This window comes from Amblyomma mixtum, chromosome 1 (assembly GCF_055824585.1).
Source record: "Amblyomma mixtum isolate Tamu chromosome 1, ASM5582458v1, whole genome shotgun sequence".
Lineage (NCBI taxonomy): Eukaryota > Metazoa > Arthropoda > Arachnida > Ixodida > Ixodidae > Amblyomma > Amblyomma mixtum.
In genome coordinates, this window is record NC_143012.1 from 172,610,950 (window position 1) to 172,620,348 (window position 9,399).

Below are 9,399 nucleotides of genomic sequence, written 5' to 3' on the forward strand. Positions count from 1 at the left end.
GCGATACGGTGCGTTTCTTTGCCTTTTTTGTCGCATTTAAGGGATTTTCGCTGCCGTCAATCGAAATTGCATTCCGTCAACAGCGTCGTCTGCGCCGTCGTCTGCTAGGACACCCGGGGATGGGATCACAGGATCGCAGCTTCTACAAACGACATGTCAGCAAAAGTATCTAAAAGCGCTTTGGTATTCGCATTTAATAAAGAAATAAAATGAAAAAATATAATTTGTTTTTGTTGCGAACACAATTCAAATATTAGTAATAAAAAAAGCGCATTTGTAGGTTTTTTCAACGAAGGAAAACTGCAGCCGTCGTCTCGTTTTGTGTTATTTGGGTTTTCGTAGCATTGTTTGAGTGCTCGTGCGGTGGACGTGTATGAAGAACACAAGTGTGTTTTGGAAACCAACGACGAGAATTACGCCCTGTCAACACTGGTGATTTTGAACGGGTAAAGCCCTGAAGAAAGGTAGCGCTACGACTTCTTGTCATCTGGAGAGGCAACGAAGAAGAATGTGCGGTTTTGCTAAGCCTTGATGAGCCGTCTGAACGGTGAGTCCCGTGTACGTTTCTTTACTTCTGATCTCTATTCGCACGCGTTATTAGTGTGCGCCTATATAGGGATGGCAGTGCAGGCAGTCTGCGTGCGGTTGCCTCAGCTATAATGCGTTAACGCCGATTCACACGACGGTCCGTTCGCCCGCGGCCCGCGCACTACGTATTCATGCGTCACCGCATTGAGAGGCGCGCTGTCGGCCGCGGCAGCGGGCGAACGGAAAATCGTGTGAATCGGCCTTTACCAGAAAAGAACGGGCGTATAGGCCGCATGGCAACTGTTGCTCCATAGTCTCTATCTGTGTTTAGTACTCGGGTGCCGCGGTAAATAAAAATGCCACCAGTTATCACAACAGAGTTATGCGGTCGCTTGCTAGCGCTGCGAAAAACAACAGACAATGTTTACTACATTCCAATAGCATAGATTTGTGCTACATAGGAGAGGATGATGAGCGTGCAGTGCCACGTTAGAGAGCGCTCTTGCTAGGCCAGCTGCGGACAGACAAGGGAACTGACAACGGTCGAGTTGCCTCGCGGCTGGTGCCCGTCGGATTGATTTGTGCTACTTAGAAGATGACGATGAGCGGCAGTGCCGCGCGACAGAGCACTCGCGCTAGGCCAGCTGCCAACAGACAGTGCTCAGTGTGTGTACTCGTGGGATTAGTGCTTACGCCTTAATATTTGTCATACAATTTTTTCGGGGACAATGATCGCGTGTAAAAGGCTGGGGCATATCCCTTGCCTAGTCATTTGTAAATTTTTATCTGTGCTTCCCCATGGAACAGAATTTGACACAGTATTATGTCAAAGTTAGATCGTTCTTGCGTCTGCCCTGAGGTGTAGGTGTCGATGCTTCCTCGCCTTCAGATTTTGAGAACTGTTTGGGATGCAACTGCGCACTTATTTAGGATTTCAAGCTTTTTGCTATATCAATCGTTTGTGCGGCCCGCTTTCAAGTCGTTCGCTATATCGGTGATGGTTTGTTATTGATTTTCACTTTCTCTTATTTATTCTTGGTTGACTGCCACCAGCTGTGCTGCCGGCGATTCTCCGCGCTCGGAACTATTCCCAGGCACGAGACCCTACCCACAGACCTCCCTGCACCACACTCACCAGTTTTCTTCGGTATTTTTTTCCCTTGCTCTTACTTGCATTGCCACTAGGCAGTTTTTATTTCTGTGCAGATTTGTTAAATGCAATACCAATTTTCGTTTCATGCTGTGATGTGAGATATCGTGCTTCTTGCTAATGAATGCATGCCTTTTCCATCCTCTCGTCATTTGTGCAAAGCAGACGGGTCTACTGGTCGCTACGTTCAATTTAAAAATACCTTCGGTGCGGCTGCAAAGCACCCTAGTAGTAATAAAATCCTGTGCATGCTATATTCGAATAGCTACGCTCTTTTCATGATGCATAAAAATAGTGGTATTCCAGCCTGCTCATCTTTCTATGCGGGTGTGACAGTCATGTAAATCTACTGAAAAAATGTATATCGGTGCATCACATACAATCTGTTCATTTCTTTTGTCATGGGCCCTCTCATTGCTTTTTGTGTTCCTATGTTACTACCTTATTCTAATTTATGAAGCAGTAGACAATTTCTTCTCTTGTCATTCATGACATTGTTACGGCCACTGACAACAGTTGCTCTGACATATTTATTTGCCGTTGCCAGCTGCCAGTATCTACTGGGCCATTCGTGCTTCCAGCTTTTGGCTGTGCTATCTCTCCTCAGCTGTTTGTGGTAGGTATTGTTTTCCAGTGATGCATACCTTACCTGCCTATTTAGAAAAATTTCGTAGACATAGGCTCACAGCCGGGTTTAGAAATGCATGCAGAGCTCTACGTGCACTTAGCAGCAGTACCTCCCTGTATAATCACATGCATCTGATCCTGTATTACATGAATGTAATTACATGATCTGTATGAAATAGTCGCTCATGGAGCTTTTGACTGCTGCTGTTAACATAATGGAATTTACACTGCTTCAGGTGCAGAGACTATTTCACACATGTTGCCTCTTATGCATATGTGCCCTCTGAAAGGGCGAACATATTCCTTTATCCCTTTAAAAAACATTGTGTTCTATCATGATGCTTTACCGGTATTTCTGGTGTATAGACCAAAATGTCACTCAGTATTGTAACATGAAGCGGGAACTCAGTTTGTCCAATGTTTTAGAGGTAACATGAAGCGTGAACTGAGTTTGTCCAATGTTTTAGGGGTCCTAAAACATTGGACCAACGCAGTTCCCACTCGAGTTATTGATCACTTCGCTCTCGCCCTACCATAAGCTTGCCGTCCAGGTTGGACAAATTGATAGAGCGACTGCTCCAGTGAAGTGGTGGTTCTGAGTTCGAACACCGGACCAGGACGAATCTTTCTTTAACTACGAAGTTTCTGTGAAAGCTGTATAGCTTTCCTTTGTAGCCATTTGGCTGTGCTCGAGTGGATGTCAATGAGTAATTACTCCTTATTACAGATCTTTTGTCAACGCCAAACTGATTCAGTAGCAACAAATAGTAGAAGGGTAAAAGCATGCTGCTCCCAAAAATTCGTTAAGCATGTTATAAAATGTATGCTGTATTGTTTTAACTGCTGCAAAGAAATAACGGTGATGTTAGATGCCCAGCCCCTATTAGGTAAACATAGCTCGCAATTAACACAGTGGATGGAAAAGAAATATGGACTTCAACCCTCACGACGACCCTCACCCCAGTGGATGGATGATAATGGCTTTACCCCTTGTACCGGGCGGTAGCTTTCGCCACCTAGCCTATACTTCCCCCATTGTTAATTTAATTTTCTTTTCCCTTTCGCTCTTACAATATCTAATCTGTCTATCCTTTTACCCTCAAAATTCACGCCTCCCTTGATTTCCGCCACCAATCCTCCAACCTCTCCCCTTCATCAATGTCACGCTTTTCCCATCCACTCGCCCGTCCTCCCCCAGTAAATCCCAGCGCTATCTCTATGGTCGTTGCTGTCCCCTCTGGGAGGGCTGGGCGGAGTTCTGCGCACCTCAGAACCAAGTGTTCTATGGTCTCCGTTTCCGTTTTACATGCAGAGCACAAAATATCCACTTCTTCAAATTTGGACCTATACGTTTTTGTTCTCAGAGTCCCTGTCCTAGCCTCAAAAAGCAGTGAACTGCCCCGCGAATTATCGAATAATCGCTCTTTTTTGATGTCCTGTTTTCGTGTCCTATATATGCCTAGCGCCGATTTTTCCTGCATTCTGTTTTCCACATCTTTCTTTTCGACTCCTTTACCTCCACTTTCACGTTAGTCTTTTGTTGCGTCCCATCCCTCACCCGTAAATACTTCGTTCTTAGCTTTCGGGTTCTATTAGTCCATTTTGTGTTAATACTTTTCATGTACAGATACTTGTACACCTTTTTTGCCCACCTTGTTTCCTCCATTTGAGTTAGTCTCTGATCATATTTCAGTTTGCTGATGGCCTCCCGAACCTCGAACGACGCCCAACCCATATCTCCCTGGACTCCCTCATTCGGAGTGTTCCCATGGGCTCCCAAGGCTAGCCTTCCTACACTTCTTTGTCTGACCTCTAGCCCTGACTGTACTTCTGATTTCATGCACAGGACTGCATTTCCAAATGTGAGGCCCGGTACCATGATTCCCTTCCATACCCCTCTAACCACCTCATACTTATTATAGTTCCATAGTGCTCTATGCTTCATAATGTCTGAATTCCTTTTTCCTTTATCCTTCAGAATCCTCTCATGCTCTTCCAGATATTTTTTTCCTTCACTTAGCCATACACCTAGATACTTATACGTACTCACATGGTCTATCATAGTGTCTTGTATTTCTAGTGGGTCTCCCTTCTCATCATTATAGACCATTATCCCTGACTTCTCTCTACTGAACTGGAGTCCTAGCTTGTTGCCCTCCTCACCACAGATTTTAACTAGTTCCTGCAGCTTATCTCGCTTGTCTGCTAGTAGAACAATGTCATCCGCATACATTAGTCCAGCCAACACTTGGTTTACCCTCTGACCATCCTGCATATAACTCACGTCAACTCCTACCCTACACTCTTCCAACCTCTTTTCCATTTGGCTCACATATACCATGAAAAGTAGAGGTGACAGTGGGCAGCCCTGCCTTAACCCTCTCTTAATTTTAGCTGGTTTTGTGGTTTCTCCCTCCCAGGTTACCACGACCTCATTGTCTGAATATATACGTTGTAGATATTCAACCAGATTTCTATCAGCGCCATATCCCTTCAATTGGTCCCAAAGTTTTTCCTGATTCACATTGTCATATGCCCCCTTAATGTCTAAAAATGCCATCCATAGAGGCCTCCGACTTGCCTCAGCTATCTCTATACACTGCGTTATGACAAATAGATTGTCCTCCAACCGTCTGTCCCTTCGGAAACCGTTCTGCAACTCTCCCAAGATCTCCTCACGCTCTGCCCATTCTTCCATTCTCATTTTCACCATCTGCATTGCTAGCCTGTAAATAACTGATGTGACCGTAATTGGTCGGTAGGATTTAATGTTGTCCCTGTTTCCCTTGCCTTTGTATATTAGTCTCATCCTGCTCACTTTCCAGTCTTTTGGAACGTCTCCTCCCTCTACCACTTTTTCAATGATCTGTCGTAATTTCAGTTTGCTTTTTTTGCCTAGTATGGTAATTAATCTGATAGGTATGCCGTCTGGTCCTGTCGCTGTTCCGATGGGAACCTTGCCTTCTATTCTGTCCCAGTCCCCTGCTGTTCTCTCCCGAGGCTCTTCCTCCTCTGCCCAATTGCTGTCCCTGCTCTCCCCTAGACCCGCCACAGGCTCTGCAAATGCTGCTTCAATTGTTTGTCTGATAAATTCTTGTGCTTCCTCTCCCTCTACCCTTTTTCCATACTGTGTGGTCAGAGTGTGTTGGATGCCCTCTGTTCTCTTCCCTTGTAGCCTTATGTGCTCCCAAAACCTCTTTGCAGCATTCCTATCTTTCTTATTTACCTCCATCATCCACTGGACTCCTGCCTTTCCTATTTTCCTGATTTCCTATTTTCAGTAAAACAAAAAGTGCCAGTGTTGCCATACTTGAGAGCTTTGCTCTTTAAAATTGCAGTAGACTGCTACTCAAAGTTGACAAAAAAATGCGTCTCGTTTTCTGCATGTGCATTCCACAGTGCTGGTGCCATTTTCACTGGCCATTGACATTCAGTCGCATGATGTGCACCCCGCTCCTCGAGTTGATTTTGTTTGTCTTGTGAACCTGCCGTCAAAATCAGTGCAGGATAATGCTTCCCCAGTTGATCTGCAGTTAACCTTGTCCATTGCCAGCTGCTGTCACCCTTTCTCCACAGAGAAGGGCGGTGGGAGTCCAAGCCAGGTGGAGTTGAAATATTTGACTAGTAGTGGACAGGGATCCTGCGGTTTGTTGAGTACACAGGCAAATTGGAGACTTATGGAAGAATTTTTTTTACCAGCCAAAAAAGACGCATACACAAGAGAACCGCAGAGTACAAGGGCTGGTAAAAGCCGTAGTCCTCTGTGGTTCTCTCTTGTGTATGCGTGTTCCTTGGCGGGTAAAAAAATTCCTCCGTAAGTCTCCAATTTGCCGCTGTCCTCCACAGATTGGAGGATCCCTGTCTGTTACTAGTCAAATTTCACTACTCCACCTGGATTGGACTCCCACTGCCCTTCTCAAACTTTTGAAATCCTGTTGCCCTAGCAGATCATCAGCTGTCGGTTGTATTACTTTCGCTTCAGTGAAATTTGACATGTAGCGGACAGGGATCCTAGAATTTGTGGAGTACACAGGCAAGTATTCGTCTCCAATCGCTAAATAATTACAACCAGATTTCTTTTCTTCCCTGTTTCAATAGCATAGCAATTGCTATGACATCAATGTTCAGTATAGGTTATGGAAGGCACAAAAAAGCTACGATATCGCTACTTCATCGTTTTAATTAGTTACAATGCTAAAGCCAGCCTGCCTTAAGAGTCGGAATCACAATGAATGACGAAGCCGCAATTATATTGCAGTTTTCCTCATGCCTCCCCTGGCTTATACTGACCTTTGATGCCATTGCCAATGCTCAATTTTTAAAAGTGAAGCAGGAGAGAGAAGATATTTAATTACAAATTATTTAGCAGTCATAGGCGAATACTGTGTGGTTATCCGTGCATAGTAATGCCTTATGCATCATTAAAAAAAAAAAAAAAAATGTGCAACTGAAATTTGTTCGGCTGCTGACCCAAAAGACGCGGGTTCGATCCCGGCCGCGGCGGCGGGAATTTCTTTGGAGGAGAAATTCTATAGGCCCGTGTACTGTGCGATGTCAGTGCACGTTAAAGAACCCCAGGTGGTCGAAATTTCCGGAACCCTTCACTACGGCGTCTCTCATAGCCTGGGTCGCTTTGGGACGTTAAACCCCAAAAACCAACCCACACCAAACTGCAATTTGTTGTCTGCCTCTTTGAGATGAAAAATTTTGAATTTTTCCTTCACTATTTTAGAGCATGAAATTCAGTTAATGGTATCTGAGAAACAGGAATTGCAACAGCTATTTCTCTTCAGCAAGAAAACTGTCATTGGTTTAAGTGTTTTCCCGATTCAAGGTTACCCTATATTTTAAACTGCACAATGTATTATGTGACAAGAAATCGTCAAACACAATAGGTGTGGTTTTAGAAATGACTGCAAGTGATAAGGGAATACATTTACTTAGAGCAGGTAGTGACCGCTGATCCGGCTCATGAAGAGTAATAACTAAAGGAATATGAATGGGGTGGAGTGCATATGGCAGGTTCTCTCAGATCATGAATGGCAGTTTTTCAATACCCCTCAAGAGAAAAGTATACAACAGCTGTATCCTACCGGTATTCACCTATGGGGCAGAAACGTGGAGGCTAACGAAGAGGGTTCAGCTTAAGTTAAGGACAACGCAACGAGCTATGGAAATAGAAATGATAGGCGTAACGTTAAGAGATCGGAAGCGGGCGGAGTGGGTGAGGGAACAAACGCGGGTTGAAGACATCCTAGTCGAAATCAGGAGAAAGAAGGGTGCTTGGGCAGGGCATGTAAGACGAAGGCAAGATAATCGCCGGTCCTTAAGGGTAACGGAGTGGATTCCAAGAGAAGGCAGGCGTAGCAGGAAGCAGCAAAATGTTCCATGGGCGAAGGTTTGCAGGAACACGGTGGACATAGCTGGCGAAGGACAGGGTTAATTGGAGAACATGGGAGAGGACTTTGCCTTGCAGTGGGCGTAGTCAGGCTGATCATGATACTTGCAGAAGAGCTTGCTCATGTTAAAATTTTCATTTGGTAAATATGTGCTTGTTTTACATGCACACAGCTTTTGAAAGGACTAGCATAGTGATAATTGTATTGGGCTTCATAAAACTGTAGCTCTGAATGAAGGTTTGCAACGAAAGGTGTCTGCACTTGGTCACAATATAGGTACACACTAGTGGCGACATGACACACACGATCAGTACATCCTAGTTGTATTCTTTCTTTTTTTTCATGGGGTTATATGCAGGATAGTATGAAAAGGGCATTGGAATTGACTCTTACTTGCATTATTTTCATTCATGTTTGCAGGCACCCGGTGAAATGCACTCATAGCCAAAGCTCCTTCACTCAGCCGAGCAAGCTACGGCATCATCCAGCATCTTAGTTTCTTTTGAGCGCTTACAGCTCACTGTGGTGGATTTGGTAGATGGGTTTACTTTGCTTTTGGCAGTGTTCTTGGCATTTGATGTCAAGTACACCCCAAAAATAAAGCGGGCTTTTCTGCTGCTTGAGACACTAATGGGGCTTGATCCTAGCGAGCGCCTCCCGAGCGTGTTTTGGGCAGCCACAGCAATCACAGCAATGACTTGAGAAATAAAAGTTATCAGTGTTGTACATTTGTGTCATTATTTCTTGAACCATTGTTATTCCCAACGCAGACAGAGCACCATACTAATGTGCAAACTGTAGTGTAGCCATAAAGTAGTTTTATGAGCAAAAATTATTCTACTCAAAGATTATAATCCCTTTTGCTCATTACTCTTTTGTAGATGTAGCGCAGGTGGATCCTGCAAAACATATGACCAACTTGCTCTGAAGAATATGTGAAATAAGAAAATTAGTACGATACATTGAAAACACGTGAAACTCCTTTTGAAGGAGTAAAATAAGATCTGGGCTGATACTCCTTGAAGGAGTATAGTCACTCTAACAAACGGAGTCCTGGAACTCTACCTGAAAGAGTAGTAGGATGCTGTTTCAATGTGGTAGCTTTACTCCCTCGGAGGAGTGCCTGTACTCTATGCAGGAGTAGTACAGTACTCCTTGAGTAGGTGTTGGATCACTCTTTGTCCAGAGGGAGTAATTTTATTCTGGAAAAAGGAGTGGAATATGGGACAAGCGAATACTCCTTCAAAGTGTGTTCTGGGCACTCCTCTGCACTCCTTTAGTTCTAAGAGTGTGGTAGAGCGACTCAACCGCACACTAGGCGACATGCTTTCTATGTATGTTGACGTATAGCGTCGAACTTGCGACGCCAGTCTGCGGTACGTAACGTTTGCGTACAACACCGCCCTGCAGGAGACAACCCGACTGACCCCCTTGCAGCTTGTCTTCGGTCGGCAGGTGATCTGTCCGTTGGATGGTGTGTTACCCGTTGACCTCTACTGTGACTCTGACGCTGACCTCGATGTAGACATCGTTCAGCGTACGCAGGAAGCGCGGCAACAGTGCAGCCTGTGAATTTCCAGTCAACAGAAGAGTGACGCCGCTAGGTATATCCTCAGACGCCACTTTGTCAATTAACCGCCCGCTTACTTGATTTGGGTTTGGACACCTGCTTGTCGCCGCGGACTTTCTGAAAAG

The 9,399-nt window shown here is 44.8% G+C and overlaps 1 long non-coding RNA gene across 1 annotated transcript; it reads left to right on the forward strand.

The window, feature by feature from the left end:
* Nucleotides 1–322: 322 nt before the first annotated feature.
* LOC149369823 (uncharacterized) lies at nucleotides 323–8,417 on the forward strand. Its single transcript, XR_016290125.1, has 4 exons — nucleotides 323–547; nucleotides 1,582–1,673; nucleotides 2,217–2,294; nucleotides 8,125–8,417. It is a non-coding gene; the product is annotated as an uncharacterized LOC149369823 (long non-coding RNA).
* Nucleotides 8,418–9,399: the final 982 nt, after the last annotated feature.